Source organism: Dermacentor variabilis, chromosome 11 (assembly GCF_050947875.1).
Source record: "Dermacentor variabilis isolate Ectoservices chromosome 11, ASM5094787v1, whole genome shotgun sequence".
Lineage (NCBI taxonomy): Eukaryota > Metazoa > Arthropoda > Arachnida > Ixodida > Ixodidae > Dermacentor > Dermacentor variabilis.
In genome coordinates, this window is record NC_134578.1 from 79,932,876 (window position 1) to 79,951,749 (window position 18,874).

Here is an 18,874-nt window from a genome sequence, read left to right on the forward strand (position 1 = left end):
CAATCAATAAGTGTCAATGCATAACGACAATCGATTGGAGCTTGTTCAAAGGGTCCCAATAATATCAATACCAATGTTCTCCCTTGGTTGTCACAGAAAGCTACTGGATGCGTAGGTGCTGCAGCTGGCAGCGCGGACTTCTCGCAAGACTCGCAGACAACAAAGGTTCTAAGCAGTAGTTCAACGTGTTCATCCATTCGAGGCCACCAGTACAACTGTCGCAGTCGAATTTGCGTACGACTGATTCCTGGATGGGATTTGTGTGCAAATTCCATCAAACGACGAGTAAGGAAACTCGGAACCACTATCCTGTCACGACGGTAAAGTCGTGTGCAATCGACAGTTCTGTACGCAGGTAGAAATGTGTCATTAGCTCCGCTTCTAGATCTTTCTTATTGTGCCAGGAGAACGAGGTAAAAACCATAACTTTTGCAATAGTATACTGCCAGATGCACTCGCTGCTTGGAGTCTGTGATCGTTATCATCGGAGAAAGAAGGCAAACAAACTCATCTTTAACAGCAATCTCATTAGGTTCCCCTCGCAAACATAGTCGAGAGAGCGCATCAGCCACCACATTGTCACTTCCCTTGTGGTGCTGTATGGTGCAGGTGTAAGAAAGAAGGCGCGCTGATCAACGTGAAATACTCATAGGCCCATGTCCAGTACCTTCTGCTGATAAGGTGACGAGAGCACTATGGTCACTTCGCAAGACAAAAGGACGACCCCCAAAATAGACGTGCCAATGTTCACAAGCCCAAACGCATGCTAAGGCTTCACGTTAGCCTGCAGAATATCTTTGTTCTTGTGGGCCTAATGTGTGGGAGGCAACGGCAACTGCCTGTAGAGTTCCCTTGTCTTGTTGCTGCACCGCACCCAGTGCGTACCCAGTGACATCAGTCGTGACGATGAGAGGAAAGATCGGATCAAATAAACGTATGACGTTGCAAGTTGTGAGTAGCGATATTATGTGGACGAAACTCTGTTCAGCAACTAGAGTCCAAGGAAATGGTTCGATGCCTGGAAGCAGTGCCCGTAAAGGTTCCGCAACACTTCAACTTTACAGGCCTAAGATTGGATGGCGTAAGACTCGGGATTCACGATTTCTGGAGTTCCGTGTCCCAAAGTGACCCTTGGCTTATGAAAGAAGCCGTAGTGGGGTGTATTCGGAATAGCTTTGACCACCCGGGGTTCTTCATACCGCGTGCCAAAATCTGAAGCACACACTCCTCTTTGCATTTTGGCGCTGTCAAAATGTGGTCACCGCGGAATCGGACTTGCCGACTCACTCTCAGCCGCTGAATGTCAGCCAAGAAGCCACCAGTGGCGGTTCCATTACATTATTTACTAGTTGCCTTTACAGATAGACGGCGCCGCCTCTCCTTCTGTAAACTGCACAATATCTGTCATGCCGCGAAAGAAAGCGTCCAATCTGATGTTTCAGAGAGATCCACGATTTCTAGCTTCTTATTTTATTAAATAAAGTGTATTCATTGTTATCTCTCTCTTTATCCTTGAAAAGCATCAAGGGCTAGAGCTATGGAACACAACAATAAGTTTACAGACTCAAGGAAACACTACACCCCTTCTCATCTAATTCTCTTTGTTCCGTCGGTATTCTTCTCGTTCGGAGTGGTCGAGGTCACAAAGCGGAGCGAATCGCAAACATAAAGAGAGAAAAAAAAAGACGGAATCGTCGCTGATCATCGCCATACACGGACAATGCCCTCCTTGTTCGAAGCACGCTGCACAATCACCACGCTGTTGCTTTTCGAAATATGTCCTCAGTTGTAAACTACATTTCCTGCCCTATGGCTCAGCAAAGGACGTCGGAGACGTCAGCCTGCTGCAGAGGGACAATGCATCACGACTCGCGCTATCCATTTCTCGCCAACCCGGCACCGTAAAATGCAGGGTTCACTGTGGACAGGGTGTTTCTCTGTGAACGGAGCCGTGTATTCTTTGCCGCACAATAGTGTAGGACCGAGCTGCGCGAAGAGGAACGTAATTATCTTTGGGGCTGTCTGGTCTTTGTGGACTGTGGGTTCGCTGGGGGAGGAGTGTTTCTCGTTGGACGGAGCCGCGTGATATTCGCTGCACAGTAGTGTGCAAGGAGGAACATAATTATCCGTGGTCTTGTGTGCTCTTCGTGCGCTGCCGCCTACCTCCATATCCCGGTGTGGCAGTGCAGTCATTCGAAGAAGGACTGGGACCTTCGTGAATTCCCGTGTGGCTTGGATACTGTAGCTTGTACATCTTGTAAGCGTTCAGTGTGCGTAACTGAACTGAATGTGAGCTGACGTGCTTGGAACACGTACGTGCAGCGCTGTGCAAGGCACAGTTAGAATTTTCGGTGATTTGTGCGTAAGCGCTTCCGCAACTTTATATGCGTTGTTATTTATCTTAAAAGTTTATCTTTGAGTCAGTGTGTCTTTCATAGGTATTGTATGACTACGCGAAACGGAGCAGTTATCATCATCACCCATATTACCATCTCCCAAGCACAGACCATTATACAATATATATATATATATATATATATATATATATATATATATATATATATATATATATATATATATATATATATATATATATATAAAGCACTCGTTCGAGAGGCGAATAACCCAGAAAAAAAAAGAGGCGGATGCACTCATACTGTAAAAAAAAAGCCATTTGCCAAGTAAAGCGCTGTAATGCAGATTTATGCAGATATTGCAAACAAATGCCGTTTTGTTTTGAGGAGTCACATATCAAATGGTGTGATGGAAGCTCACTCCGTGAAAGAAGTGTTCATCTGCCTATTTACACCTTTGCTCGGCAATTGTCACACTCCTGTAACCAGTAGTTTAAGTCTAGTTTCTCTGAGCACACGTCATCGTAGTTCATAAGGTCCTTTTGAGATGATTTTATAGGAAATATGGTATACGAATTTACACCCAGAAAAAAAGGTTTCAGTGCTACTTTTTTTCTACAAAAAACCAATTTTCAAGGAATGCTGACCTCTAAATTAGGCTCCGAACTCTTTTCTCTAGCATAGTCTTAACGCATAGCAAAAGACGATGCAAGAATTTTTTGTTGAATGGAAGTATCTCTATAGCCATAAGAAGTGGCCTGGAATTGTATTGTTAACCCGTCAGCCTACTTCGAATAAGCCACTCTGGGTGGGGCTCCATGTTGGTCGTTGCTATTTCCGTGTGGCTCCATGTATACGACTTCCTGAGTCTCGAAGACAGCTTAGAAATATAAACCCTTTTCAAGTCCGTCTTTCTTACTCACAGCTGCGTGGTCAACGTGAGCTTCCTCCTCGCACAAACATTTGTGTGTGTGTGTGTGTGTGTGTGTGTGTGTGTGTGTGTGTGTGTGTGTGTGTGTGTGTGTGTGTGTGTGTGTGTGTGTGTGTGTGTGTGTGTGTGTGTGTGTGTGTGTGTGTGTGTGTGCGGGCGAGCTTATACTATGGTTAGGTAAGACAGTTTGCCTGTAGGAGGTAATTGTGTCGTGAAGTGCACTGCCATAAGAACTTCTGGCTAAACTCAGATATAAAGACCTACCATTCCTTTGGTAGGTTGACATGTTCAAACTGCATACTGAATTTTCACGTCAACTCGCTGTATTGGAACGGCACTTCGCGAGTACCTTGCATCACCTGCGTCTAAGCAACAGTCTACTCCACACTAGTGCCAATTTTCACAAGAACTAGCGGCCGAAATATGAATGAACCACTTCTATACACTTTCGCATGCACCAGGCATTACATCAGGGATGAATATCTCACCTATTTGCTTCGGAGATAATTTCGGAAAAGCATAAAGGCAAAGTGTCAAATTTGGTGCTAGGCGACCGAGAAGGTTATGACACATTTCGTTACATTTTTCTGCCAGCGTCGAACTTTTAGCAATTAAACAAAAAACACGTTGCTGCAAAAAGATGGGTAGTTTTCTGCACAGGTGCGCCAAACGCTGCCTTCATTGCCTAGCCGCATGATGACTAAATTTCGCATCATGTCCTATGCTAGTACTAAATAATAATTTGTATTCTTACCTATTATCCGCCGAGAACTCTCACGCAAAGACTTGGTAGTTACGAAAAACAAATTTCCAACGACCTTTCAACATGATTGCCAAATTAATCGAGTAACTTCAGGAGACCGTAGAAATCCTACATATGCGCTGGCAATACTTCCGAAGCTTGCTGCTTACATCGATGACAGCGTGCGATCATGGCGGCACAATTTATAGCTGACATGTTTGGCAGACGGCATGGCATCCTGAGGACAACGACTACGCGACCACGATGACGAGGGCGTGACTACGGTGAAACGACGACGACGGATACTATCGCAGCGCGACTACGCGGCAGCAGCGTGGACTAGACGGCGTGATGACAAAGGAATCAAGCAGCGTTACGACGGCACGACGGGGATGGCACGACATTGACTTTGCATCTGCGCTTCTTTTTTGCACTCGCGTACTCGACGGATGCACTTACCGCTCCGACCATTCTCTTCAACATTACGCAGACTCCATGCAACGTGGCAGCTGACCTTAGCGAAGCTGTGGTGAGCTGGCAAGACGAAACGGCACAACTCGACAAAGAACAGTAAACGGGCGACGAACACGACCCGCGAACGTCAGCACCAGCCGCTGAGACCGCCGCCACCAGTCACAGCATCTGAGGCCTCGGATGCAAGAAAGCACTCTCCCGAGAGCACGAGCATATTAGTGGTATTTGGGGGTTTCGCGAAGTATGCGCCCGAAACTCGGTTAGCTCCTGCGCGAGACTAACCCCCGTATTCAGGAACTGATCTTAACTGGAAACCCACGCTTGACTTGATTTTAATGGCGCCTGTCGCGAACGCACCAAAAGCAAACGTAATGAGCGTCTTGGGCGCGTAAGCTCCAGGCGTGATTTATGTAAAGTCAAGTTGACTTCAAGTTGAGGTGCATTTCTGAATACAGGGGTAAGTGCCCCTTTTTTCTTAGGGGAGATGCCGGCCCGCCAGACCACGGCAATCTTTGAACAGTAGCCAACGAATTCTATTAACTTTAAGGGTGAACCCGTATTTCAACAAATTGGATTCGAATTGCAGTCACAAAATATGTAGATTTTCTCCTAAGCTCAAGGTCGGAGCATGAATGATGTTCATATCTGCCGATTTACGTTCATTTTCGTACCTTCTCTCGCATATCTGGAACGTTCAACAAGAAATGATTTTTTTCGCACGGTGAAGCAGGGCCAGTGTTGAGAATACAACTGCCTACTTAATTACTGCACGTAAGAATTGTAGCCTGCAGATCATCTGCCTAAAATAATAAGTCATAGCTCTGAACCGTCACATGCAATCCAACCCCGTCAATGTAAGCATAGATTTCCCTTCCCTGGATATCGCTCGCACATGATTCGCAGCCCTGCGGAACTAGCTACGGTTATGCATAGGGCACGTCCTGGAACATAATCAACGAAATCATCCATTGTGCTTTTCTGACACTTTCTTGTGAGGAATTGTGGAGCAGTATATAACCCACTGCTATATTTGCTTGTCGCAAAGAACAAAAGAAAATGTGCTAACCAAAGCACATATGTTTCACCCTCTGTAAAGTGATTTGTAAATTATCGTTTTGGGGGCTGTAGGCTTTTACACCACTGCCTTGAATACGCCTCCGTAAAGTGCGTATAAATACGGGAAACCATGAAACAACCTGACAAGCCATAAAACTTGGTCGATATGAAAAATTCTGCACCAGACTCTAATCATTGCAAAACTCTGCAGCAGAAGTGTCGCGACCGCAGAACGCTGTACTTCAAGCAAATACGAATAGAACAAAGTTATCAAGATATGCGGCCTCTACGAACGGTGTCGCGTCAATCAGATTAGGTTCGAGCTTGTCAGAAAAAAAAAAAAGAAACCAGCTCGTCATATTGTGCAAGATTCTTTCATTACACTTCGAATGTGGTAGATCCCGAGTCGGAGAAGGGTAGCGAGACTGAGCAACGTCAGCCGCTGGCTCCCTCCCTTGATGGGGGGAGGGAGGGGGGTATACATGCTGGGAAAGCACAAGTTGCCCAGGCCGGCCGGTGGTTACAGTGAAGCGGTCCCTTGCTTGCCTTCTTGGCCGCATGCTCTACGCTTTGCTTTGATTCCTTTTTTTTTCTCCTACAAGCTTCTGTTGTTTCTTCTTTTCTTTCTTCGTGCATGCGGCTGCGGCAAAACGGTGCAGCTACGCGCTTTATTTTCCTGCTCAGCTTCTGCGTTTCGTTTTCTTCCGCGTCTCGATCAGTGGAATGAACACGCGCCTGCGCATTTCGCAATGGCCGCGTGTGTGATGCCAGTGGATGCAAGTGCTGCGACCTTTGCGCTATGGAGCTTCTCGGAACCAAGCTTGATGTGCGTCGTGACCAGGTTCGTTTCCTAGCGCATGCGCCCTAATTAATATCGACCGGCGTGCGGCACTTGCAGTGCAGGCCGGCAGCAAGGGTGTGTGTGTGTCTGTGTGTGAGGCAGATCAGTCCTGCCGTGTCCGTTTCCACGCGCTTAATTTCCTGGCGCAACAGGCTTAACGGTGCTTCGCCCACCTGCTTATGCGGCCGATGAGCCCGTCAGGGTGCTTAGAGGGCTGTTCGCGTTAGTTCCAGGTGGTCGCGCCCCAGGCGCGTGGGTCTCATATCAGGAATAGAGGTTGGATGCGTGTACGGAGTAATGGAACGGAGAATGGATTGGGGGGGGGGGGGTGAATAAACGTATGTATGTATGTATGTATGTATGTATGTATGTATGTATGTATGTATGTATGTATGTATGTATGTATGTATGTATGTATGTATGTATGTATGTATGTATGTATAATAATAATATTTGGGGTTTTACGTGCCAAAACCACTTTCTGATTATGAGGCACGCCGTAGTGGAGGACTCAGGAAATTTTGACCACCTGGGGTTCATATGTATGTATGTATGTATGTATGTATGTATGTATGTATGTATGTATGTATGTATGTATGTATGTATGTATGTATGTATGTATGTATGTATGTATGTATGTATGTATGTATGTATGTATGTATGTATGTATGTATGTTGAGCGCAGACTTGGGCGTAACGCATTATAAGGAAATAATTACCCATGATGAATTCCGTTTCTTCGTAATCTTGAATTTAACAACTGTTTTCTTTACGCGGGAACGGTCCCTGTAACTCAATTACTTTTGAAGTACCCAATTGCTCTTTTGACAAAATAAGCTACAACAGGTGACACCCCCCCCCCTTCCTAAGAGGGGAACCTTGTTCAGTGCCGTCAATGACTTTTCTCACATAGAATGATATTTTTGCAATTAAACGCGTAAGTTTTTGTTTGATACGTGACTCATACGTCCATTCTAGCACCTGTAACAAGGGACGGTATCTTTGGCGCTGAATAATTAGTAGTTTTTTTTAAACTGCCCTACATGTATGGCCAACTTTTCGAGGAGCGTGTATGTTTTCAAGCGTCCGTTACAATTATTTGTTTTCGTTTAAATGGCTAGTGAGTGAAGGACGGCGGTAGGAGGCTCACCAAATTTTGGCCGACCTACTGAAACGGCGCTCTTATGGCTCGATAGCCTTGGCCACTTCCGACGTAGATGTCAGGTAATCACTTATGAAGAATTTTTCAATTTTCCGCTCTCATCCCGGCCACGGCGGCCGCATTTCGATGGGGGCGAAATGCGAAAACACCCGTGTACTTAGATTTAGGTGCACGTTAAAGAACCCCAGGTGGTCGAAATTTGCGGAGTCCTCCACTACAGCGTGCCTCATAATCAGGAAGTGGTTTTGGCGCGTAAAACCCCATAATCTAATCTAATTTTCCGCTCTCCTTATCGGGAGCGTCTTCCCCTAGCGTCAGCTATAGGGAAGCACTGCGCTTCCATAGAGGTCAAATACCTGAGCACTACGGCACTGAGCAGTCACAATCTTCTTAGCAAGGTGTTTATACTGACATGTGTACTTGTTTATCTTTATCGGGTAACCGCGTTTCCTCATCATCATGATCAGCCTGGTTACCGCCCACTGCAGGGCAAAGGCCTCTCCCATACTTCTCCAACTGCCCCGGTCATGTACTAATTGTGGCCATGTTGTCTCTGCACACTTCTTAATCTCATCCGCCCACCTAACTTTCTGCCGCCCTCTGCTACGCTTCACTTCCCTTGGAATCCAGTCCGTAACCGTAACCGCGTTTCACTGTTTAACAAATGTTTTCGCGTTTGTATGTATCGTAAGTTCGTCGAATGTTATCGATGGCTCTATGCGCTGTTCGTTGTCACTGATCTTTGTCTAATCCGATTGCACGTATGCGTGACGCGCATTGTGTTGTACTCTCTGGAAGACACACTGGCACTTTGCGATTACTCTGGAGCCTTCGACGACTCATCTATAAAAGCCGACGCGCTTCACCAGCTGATCGGATTTTTCGACCACGGCCGACTGTGCTCGCCGCTATCGTTGTTCATTGAGTGTAGCTCGTTTTAGAGGGCTCAGGTTCGCTCATCAAGACACAAGTTTCGCCATTGACAGTTTTGCTGCTTTCTTCACCGACACAACTACGTGAGAATGCGTTACTACACAGCCCTTCTCTGAAGTGCGTATGTCGAGAAAGTTTTCAATTCCACTGCAGATGTCTTCAAAAGAAAATAAGGGAAGGTTACCGAATATAATTTTCGACAGCTGTTATTGGGGAATACAAACAACGTCTCAAGTGCTGCAGAGGACGTGTCGAAAGATCAGGCCGCGGCTCATTCTATTTACTGTATTTGTGGGATGCGTGGTTAAAAGGGGGAACTAGCGTTAAATCTATTGGTTACTTTGTGGTAATTCCGGAATTTAGTTTCGTGGCGCAGTATTTGGTAAATATAAACTATTATATTTTTGAAAAAATTGTAATTGCAATCAGTAGGTTTATTTTTCTGTAACGTGTGCAAGTCTCTCTGAGTGATAGGCAGTTGAATAGAGGGCTGGCCAATGACATAAATTTAAGCATGTCGGCAGAGATCCAGGATGCGCCTGGCTTACCCACTATGTGTGGCTTTGTCGGCGGTTTAAGTGAGTGAGTAAATGTAAGGGAGCGCGTGACTGCTTCACGCAGTTAACGGGTATCAGCGCATGAATAGTGGACAGTCGAAGAATAGTTCTTTGTGTGATTGGAACTAGGAATGAGCGTACATGCCTTATTTAAGGCATGTGTGAGTGAAATACATGTTTGGTTGATAAGTCAGCGGACGTGCTTGTTTGTTAATGGCTAGGCTGTCGCACATATACGAGTATTCAAAAATATGTGCAAGGATGGACACTTCCCAGAGGTATAGCCCCCTCCTCTCGCCAAAAAAAATAATTCTTATCTTCATAACAATCATCCGCATTATCAATATGTCAGCGGCTGAAACAAGGCCCACTGATGCCACCTCCATTTCCCCAGTCGAATGTCATCCAACAATTCCCTATGCTAAAGCGCGCCCACTGAACATCAAATACTTCCTACTGATATCAGTCCAAGACGCAGAGACAGAAGGCGGACATTTAGCCAGCTATACATAACTGCACTGTCAAGTAATTCCCGGCAGTGTGCTGAAAAACTATTCGTTCTTTTCTTTGCAGTGCTACTCTACAAACAAGACCCATTCACGTCCAGACAAGCCTCCGAGAGACAAATTGATGCACTTGTTCAGACAGGGTAAGAAAGTTTCTTTTGGCATTAAGAGTTATAACTCGATTTTTTTTCCACGCAAAAGAAACAGAGAGACAACTTTTCTGAAAATTTGCAGCAAACTACCTGCAATAGAGAGGAAAAAAGACTAATGTGGAACGACATACTTCGAAACAGTGTTGTACGAAAGCAATAATGGGACGCGAAAGCTATTTCAATCTCTTTCTAATCCATTTCTTTCGCTAGCCCACCGCGATTCGTCGATGTGTTGGGGGGGGGGGGGGGCACGCCCAATTGTCCTGCTTAAGACGAGACGACACAAAAAACGTAGTGATCACAACCAAAGCACTTGTGCAACCCCCTTCTTAAATCTAAGACACAAAGGCATCTGTCATTTTTTGTGCAAAAAAACAAGCAACTTCGGAATTTGAAAGCAGAATAGACAGCTGGCTGACACAGCCATCCACCCCATTCTTAATGCGATTACCTTCAATGATCTCTCTTACAGCGGTTGCGATTGAAGGCACTCGTGCCTTGACATCTCGTGTTGCATTCTGATTTTCAACGTTAGTGCCTTCCTGTTGACGTACATTCGTTCTCGATATGAGGACTCATTTCCTAAGTAAGGTTTCCAGTTGCTTGTAGCGCTTGGCACTTTGTTCTTCCCAAGTCTCCGATTTCGCAGCGCTTGTCCCTCATGAACGTTTACGAACACGCCCATCATTATCATCATCAGCAGCAGCAGCAGCAACCTATTTTATGTCCACTGCAAGACGAAGGCCTCTCTCAGCGATCTCTAATTACCCCTGTCCTGCATCAACAGGTTCCCACTAGCGTGCGCGAATTTTGTAATTTCATCGCTCCACCTAGACTTCTGCCGCCCTCGACTGCGCCTCCCTTCTTTTGGCACCGAGACTTTAACCCTATTGGTTCACCGGTTATATAACCTAAGCATTGCATGACCTCCCAACGCTATTTTTTTTTCGTAATGTCGATTAAAATATCAGCTATACCCGTTGCTCTCTGATTCAAACAGCTCTCTGTCTGTCTCTTAACGTTATGCCTAACATTCTTCGTTCCATCGCTCTTTGCCGAGTCCTTAACTTGTTCTCAAGCTTCTTTATCAGTCTCTTAGTTCCTGCCACATATGTCAGCACCGGCAAAATGCACTGATTTTACTGATTGTCTTCTCAATAATAATGGTAAGCTTCCAGTCAGAAGCGGACAATGCCTGCCATATGCGCTACAACTCATTTTTATTCACTAAATGTCCTTCTCATGAACAGGGCTCCCTCTGAGCACTTGACCTGCATGGGTAAACTTACTCCTTTACGTACTCTATAGGCTCACTGGCGATCCTGAACTCTTGTTCCCTTGCCAGGCTAATCATCATAATCATCATCATCTTTGTCTTCTGCATATTAGTCTCCAATACCACACTTGCACTCGCTATTTTTAGGTCCTTAATTATTCGTTTTAACTCGTCTCCAGCGTTGCTGAACACGGTAATTTCATCTGCAAACCGAAGGTTGCTGAGATATTACTCCTAAGCCTTCCCAGTTTTATAGCTTAAGTACTTCTTCCGCTCACGCAGTGAATTGCATTGGAGAGATAGTGTCTCTTTATTTGATCCCCTTTTTATAGGTATATTCCTGCTTTTCTTGTGTACAATTAAACTAGCTGTGGAATCTCTGCAGATATCTACAATATTTACGTGGGTGGCGTGCACTCCTTCATTACGTAATGTCTCTATGATTGCTGGTATCTCTAGTAATTCAAATGCCTTTTCGTAATCTATGAAAGCAATATGTAGAGGCTGATTGTACTCTGCGGATTTCTCCATTATCTGATTAATGACATGGATGTGATCCATTGTTGAGTATCCCTTCCTGAAACCAGCCTATAGCCTTGGTTGATTAAAGTCCAGTGTTGCCCTTATTCTATTGGAAATTACCTTGGTAATATTTTATACAATAGTGGGAGTAAGCTAATGGCCCTATAATTTTTCAATTGAATGTCTCCCTTTTTGTGGATTAGTATAACGTTTGCATTCTTCCAGTTTTCCGGGACCCTTGAAGTCAATAGACACTTCGTATAGGGAGCTGCCAGTTTTTCAAGCATTATGTCTCATCCATCCTTGAATAAATGGACTTCTATTCCATGTTTCCCTGCCACGCTTCCCCGTTTTATGTCTTGCAAGGCCATTCTAGCCTCATCGCTAGATATAGGAGGAGTCTCTGCAACCTGTTTATTACTGCTTCTAATGGTGGTATCGTGCCCAACTGACTGCTATTCTAAGTGCAACCTTTTCGAGCCCTTTCCGCACTTATCTGACATCGCGCTACCAAATTATCTCTACCGAGCATGCGTCCTGACGTCATTCTCACCGTGCCGTTGCACGTCACCGCGATCGTCGTCAAGGCACCGCCAGGTATATCCAAGGGGAAGTGGACCAATTAGAGACGCGGATACCACTGTCCTCACCCAGTGACGTTCTTTCACTGCGCTGGCTCGGTCTCACCAAGACCCTCTCCTTTTCCGCTCGCTCCACGCCAGTCGTTAGTCGGTTCGATATGGAAAACCTGTCGCGGTAGGCAATGCCATTGCTTTACAAGCAAATAAATGCGACCGCCTATAAACGAGGCGAGTCTTTGTTTGGACTGTTGATATAACCTTGCGGGTGACCACTCGCGCTTGAGCCGACGGTCTCGTAAACTTGACACCAGGAGATCAATAATTCAGAATGAAATAACTTTGCGTTGGAGCACCATTTCTGTGTCCAGCTGCGTGAAGAAACCAACAACGATGCCGGAGAGTGTTCTGCTTAAAAATGAAAGCTCAGGCAACGCTGCATTCTCCCGCGACCATTTCGCTATATGTTCTATGAAACCAGGTTGCGTTGCTCGAACAATGCGTTAGCTCTCAAATCCCCTTGCATTGTTCATTGCCCTCAATGAATCTCAAAGCACCACTAGTTGCGTTGACGATAGTAACGCACCTTTAAAAAAAATGCAGTCTCTGGAGGCCACATTATCTCACCTTGAGGTAGAGTGTTACTATTTTGATAGCTTAAAAGGAGCTTCGACATTAAATATTGACACTTCATAAGTAACTACAACAGATAACATCATTGTTACTGATCAGGAAAATGAAAATTTCGCTAAATGCCTGCAAGCCATACAATGGCCCTTTCAGATCATGAAAACCGTCCGTTCAATTTATTAGATATGTTCCTTAATCAGTGTGCAGATGAGGCAAATGTCAATAATGTGTGTATTTTGTTGATTCCAATTTCGCAACTACCTGATTTCCTTACGAAAAATGTGAAGAAAATATAATGTAATAAATGTGCCGCGCAAGCAGACCCAACTTATCCGCGTGCACTCAGTGTGTGCTTGCACTGACTATTCAAATTGCAAGACTGGCAAGGCATAAGCGTAAGTGTAAGCGGGGAACATCGTTCCTACAATCCGATTTGCAGGCAATGACCTGTTCAGCAGCACAGCCGACTTGCGAGAGCTGATTGACGACGTGACCCACCAGTGTCTAGGAGAGCGCTTGACGACAGGAGGAGTCATTTTTCGCACTAGTGGACTTCAAATATTTTCTAACTGAGGCCTCCACAGCGGGTAGGGTTATCGCTAAGCATAGCTAGTAATATAGGGATGAATATTTCGAAACCCACGCTTCTATGCGAAAGTACGTCAGGCAGAGTATTGTCTCCTGCGAAGAATGCAATTTGCGCCTGTTCGCACGCTTCATCGCGTGTGTCGTCAGTTCGACTATCCGAGAACCTTAGAGAGTGGAAACAACGAAACAGTACAATTTAGATAAAGAAATAAAAAAACTGCATTGGAAAAATGGCATGCATAATTTAGAGGGACAGATGAAAGCAATGGTTACAACAGTACGAGAACAACAGTGCGCACAAGCACGTGCAGCACACGTGCGAAGTGCATCCCACGTCAATCGGCGTTCTATCGCATAGGCCGATGACATACGCAGCAGCGACGGGTGGTGTTTAGATTCCGAAGAAGCCGACAGTTTAACGACACGGGGCGTGACGTTGAAGGGCTCTCGCAAGCAATGCCTTTCAATCACAGCCTCCGATGTTCTGACTGCGAACGGTGTCGCAAGAAGACACCAGCGCGTATTGTGGGATTAAAGTGCCACCTCGACTCACGTAGCGGCCGTTTACTCCAGCCAAAATCATCAGAAAACGTTTACCGCAATAGTAGCGCGCTTATGTGTGGCACTCCTATGGTCATTACCTTGTAAAATGTTTCTTATAGTTTTAGCAAGCTTTTCGTAAAAAGCGATTTCGGTGATCATGATGGATCCCTCACATAATTTGTGGCAAAATTCGCTCCTTTCTATTTGATAAGCGTTTCGGTCAAATGATTTCCAGCGCCAGTGGCAAAGCGTCAATCGTAGCAAGCTGGAGTCGCCACTTACTACCGAAACCAGATTAGCGTAATAGAATGGTGCATCTTTAATTTCAAGCTCAGCGTCCATTTCTATACATGTAACAATTTTCATGTGTTCGGAGCGCTTGGTAAATCCAGATGCTCTGAAAAAGCTTAAATGCTCCGTCAAATGCACTAAAATCTGCCCCAAGAAAGGGGACAATTCATTACCCGTATCCTTATTCAATATCAGTTAAATCAAGCGGTTAAATTGTAGTACTCGAGGCGAAGAAACAATTCCTTGAAATAGAAACGTTGCTTATAAAAATTTTATCGCAAGACAGAATAATGGATGGTAGGAAATGGCTGTATGTAATACAGCCAATTCACTAGTGCCAACGGAACCGCACAAAACGCTGCTCCTGAAAGGTCGTTGCTTAACTCCACAGTAAACCTTAAAGCAAAAGCCATGTAACCGCAAAACTGCTTCCAACCACTTTCTGAAGGAATGCATTCGACGTAATTTCCTTCTACTCCCGTGGAATTTATCTATTGCAGGAAGCGAGCGGACGTTCCACACAGCGTCATACCATTGTTCCTACGACAGCTGTTTTGTTCGGCTTTCTAGGTTTCAATGTTCACTTTAAGAGATACATTTTTCTCACTTAACAGTTATTGTGGGCTCTTAACTCATAACATTGTGGGTTTTTCACTGATAACTTACTGCCTTCTTAACTCGACATGGGTTCAAAGCATACAGCAACCCTATTGCGAACTCTTATCAGTGAATTGACATAGCTTGCAAGTTTGGCTCCTCAACGCTGATCCAGTGTCATTGGGCTTAGCTACCATGACAGTGCACCTTATAAATATGCAGCTTGGCTACTGCACGACTTTGCCATTTAAAGTTGCCGGCAAGCTTTGACGACAGTGCGTGAATTGTGCTGGGAGCGTTCTGCATTGGAACTGTTGACTGCCATGTGACGTCGTCCTACGACGCCGTTTGGCTGACTACAACTCTACACCTATTGCTAGAATGTTTGTGATGAAGAGACGGTTTAACGTGTGTCAACTCGAAGGACTAATCAACGTCGTCTTCGTTTTTCACACAGCAATGTATGTAGCGCAGCATTGCTATAGTAAACAGAATCATTGAACGGGGATTTGAACTGATTGCTGTTTAACAGGTGTGGCCTATTACATTTTTTTTTGCGTTCGTGTTCAGACAGGAATCTCTGAAACGAGTGAATCACCAGCGGGAAACGCACCGGAAACGGTAACAGCGCTCTGTGTCGCATAGATACAGCCATGGAGGAAGGGAAAATATAATAGAGAGCATTTCATCATGCAACCAGCCTTGGCAAGCGAACGCTCCGTGAAGCGAGAGTGCCGGCCCAACACGTGACCACTTGCGTCGGGGTCACCGAGCAACAACCAAAATTTGCTGAGACGTTTGGTTCCCAGCAACTATGCCACTATTCCAGTAGTTTTTATTCGTTGTGCGTTTGCTCGGCTTCCCTGCCGTGGCTCTGCTTGCAGAGCGGGAACACGAAAACCAACCGCGCACTTTGACGTGCGATCAAAGATTGTCCTCAATCGCGTTGCACTCCCTGCTGTCTTTTTCGTTCCTCCATGGTTACAGCTATTCTGATGGCGAGACAGTTCGACTTCCTTGTACTTTTACGGGTCACCTTGCGCCAACGATTCTTCATAGTGCTAGGTCTCTTCTATTATTTGATCTGAAAAAAAAGAAACGTTGAGAATTCGAAGCTACATAAGCGAACAAATTTCCTCTCCCGTATTTTCTATGCTTCTTGCTGCTGATGTGTGCTATCTTTCAATATGAGCCGTGTTCCGCCTTCTACAAAATTAATTTTTTTTTTTGCTTTTGCTATGATGCATAAAAAATAGTTAGGGCATGCCCAGTGTGTACGCGAAATCGTCGATAGCGCTATGCCCTCGTACACTTCAATGGTTGTTGTTCAGTTGTATAGTGTCTGCAATATCTTATGCCGCGCACATTCCTCCATCGCACTCGCGTTGCGTGGATCCGCCGGATTTCATTTCGGGCTTCATCTTCGGCGGTGACATCAGAGCGGCCTTCCGGTGTTGCCTCGCTTCCGGTTAGGTCCCGACCTCGTGCGCTTTTCATTTCCGTTTTCTCTGCCGCCGTCTGCCGCCTCGCTTCGAACTCCAGCGTTCCTTCGCTTGCGTCTTCCGGGTTATAGTTGCCCCGGCGACCTTGTAAGCCTTTATAGGCGGGTGTGGCGCCAAAATTTTATTAATTTCGCATAATTCTTTTTTCAAACGTCTGGCCTTTAGTTTCTCATGGCTTTCTACATGCGCCGTTTCCTTTTGGATCTTGCACATAAAAAAGACGTGTTTATTTTCAGGCATCACCAAGTGTGTTATTCTTTGCGGTACCATGATGTAATAGTATAGGAGAGCAAATAGAAAAGAAACATAAATGAATTGGACACAAAATGTTTTAAACTGCCGAGCCATTAGGCTAGTGAAAGATCACCAACACAGATGCAACTTTCAAAGGATTTCTGCAGCGATTCGATGGACTTTTAAAAAGCAGCATTTGCAGATCACAACAGGTGCCGCATGTCCACAGTTGCGAATCCTCGCGAATCACAGCGGCGTGGTGCCTGCATTTATGGGAAATCGGTTCTACGGAACCCTGCCAGCTGGATGGAATTTGATAAAGCGTAAAACTGACATACACAGTACTGAAGAAGCAGGAAGCTACATAGGAAACCATATATGGTTTCTCAGAAAGAAAGGTTCATAGTTGTAGAATACCTGTTCCTGCATAAGCTTTTCCTTGTTACTTCGTGCCTGAGTCGGGCGAGTGGCAAATTTCCCTTTCAAGTCTAAATTTAAGAAGATACAATATAACGTAATACGAGCACCACATGTTTTCAATGTGCTTTTGCAAAGCTTGCGGCTTCCCTGAAACTAGCGCTGCAGAAATTCTTGCTCCATCACAGGCCACGTGTGTTTTCGGAAGGGTATTTGGCGACGTGTATATATATATATATATATATATATATATATTAGCCGAACCTTGATCTTTCATGCATGTCGATATATCCGTGCGCTCCTCAGGAACTCTATCACTCTGTGCACAAACACAGAATCTGCCTTCAAGTGCGCGGCTCGGTCTCTGTAGTTAAAATGTTCTGTACACGTGCCAACGTCAAGTGCACTGATAAAGGCCGGCAATGAAATAGGTCGAAGAATTCGTAAAAGCGAGCTTGCTTCGACGGAAACAACGGTTAGTGTGCCCTGTGAAGAATGCGAGTGCATACAAACACGTAGAGATTAAGTTCATGGAGAAGCGGGCAGAGTACCCCTCTGCCCGCCTTAAGTATACTCTTCTTTGGCCAACCACTGTTTATTCTGTAGAGGGAAAGGAACAGGAAAATGCTGCTTGACGATCAAGAGAGAGGGAAGAGGGAAGGCGGGAGATGAGCGGGTGTTCTCCAAGAGAACGGCACGTGTAGAAGCTGGCGTCTGGCAAGTTAATGACCTCGAGCGAGCGCACTTGTTCATACTTGTGAGTTCAGCACAGCTCCTATGTTCAGGACGCATGTTAGAATAAGTGAAAGACTGACGTCGCTAACCATGTCGCTCTTTCACTCAGGCGGGCTGACGCTAAATTCTCATGATTGTCTTCATGTGTGTAGGTATTGCCTTATTTGCCCTCGCCTTTGTGTCCTTTCTGTATATCGATTAGAAACTCAAATATCTTCAGAAAGCCGGCGACGTAATTTGCCAACGTTTCGCGCAACCTTGAATGAATACAAGGATAATTATTACATGATCTTTTGCAAGCCCGAAAGGATCCGTATTCTCAAGGTACCGGATATTGTGTACAGGCTTTTTTTAAAAATCTGCGCAGCACGTGACGCATGGGCATCACGTGACAATAAACTAAGGGCATCAGCAGTGATGCGAAAAGAAACGTCCATCGTTGTCATGTTGTTCTTCTGTGCAGGTAATTGGCACGTTGTCCCAGTTGGTGACGTGCCTAGTTGATGACGTCCACATGCTCAGAGCCTCCTGTGATCAAATGGTAGAAAGGCCGCATGTTTGAACACAAGCATAACAACTTAGTCCAAAACTTATGTGGCGTCAGTTTCAGAAACGAAGGCCAGCGAGATAAAAGTTGCGGTGCAAAAAAAAAGTTTTTATATAAGGCAAACAACTCAGTTATGGTTATTCAAGCTAACCACTATATACCTTCAGGAAAAGAGCATGCGCCTAAATGACTTGCGCTCAGCCTTCTATATCTAATTTATATACTGAGTTTAGTTAGGCTAACAGCTGCTAAACACTGCAAAGGTTCAGGCTGTTCTGATAACTCGTTCTTGTATTATGCGGCAACAAAAATAGCTCAGGCATCTTGACAACTTTTGTGTGAATCAACCGCGTGGAGAACGAGAGAAAAAGTCCTCATATTTGCAGACGCTCTTACTGCATGCAAAGAAAACATTTTTTAAATGTTTCTGCAGATTTAGCAGTTGTGGTAACATCAACAGCTCTTTTGTCTTTAGTGGATACGTCGGCAGCGCACAACATATATCTATAACAGCATGATCGGGCGTGCTATCTGACATACGAGTAACAGATAATGAGCTGAACTCGCATATTCCCTTTAGTTTCTTTTTATTTGTAAATATAGATTTCCCTTGTTGAAGTACCCAAGAAAACTTTGGCAAACGTGGTGACGCAAAATATACTTGTGGGCGTTATCGAGCAATTTACACCTTCGTAAATTGCAAAGA

The 18,874-nt window shown here is 45.1% G+C and overlaps 1 protein-coding gene across 2 annotated transcripts in view; it reads left to right on the forward strand.

Moving 5' to 3' along the window:
* LOC142563698 (synaptotagmin-1-like) overlaps positions 1–18,874 on the forward strand; it is a 244,283-nt gene that overhangs the window by 98,320 nt on the left and 127,089 nt on the right. For both annotated transcript variants that reach the window (XM_075674296.1, XM_075674297.1), the window contains exon 2: positions 9,624–9,699. The gene's annotated coding sequence lies outside the window, so the exon portion shown is untranslated. The remainder of the gene's footprint in view (positions 1–9,623; positions 9,700–18,874) is intronic.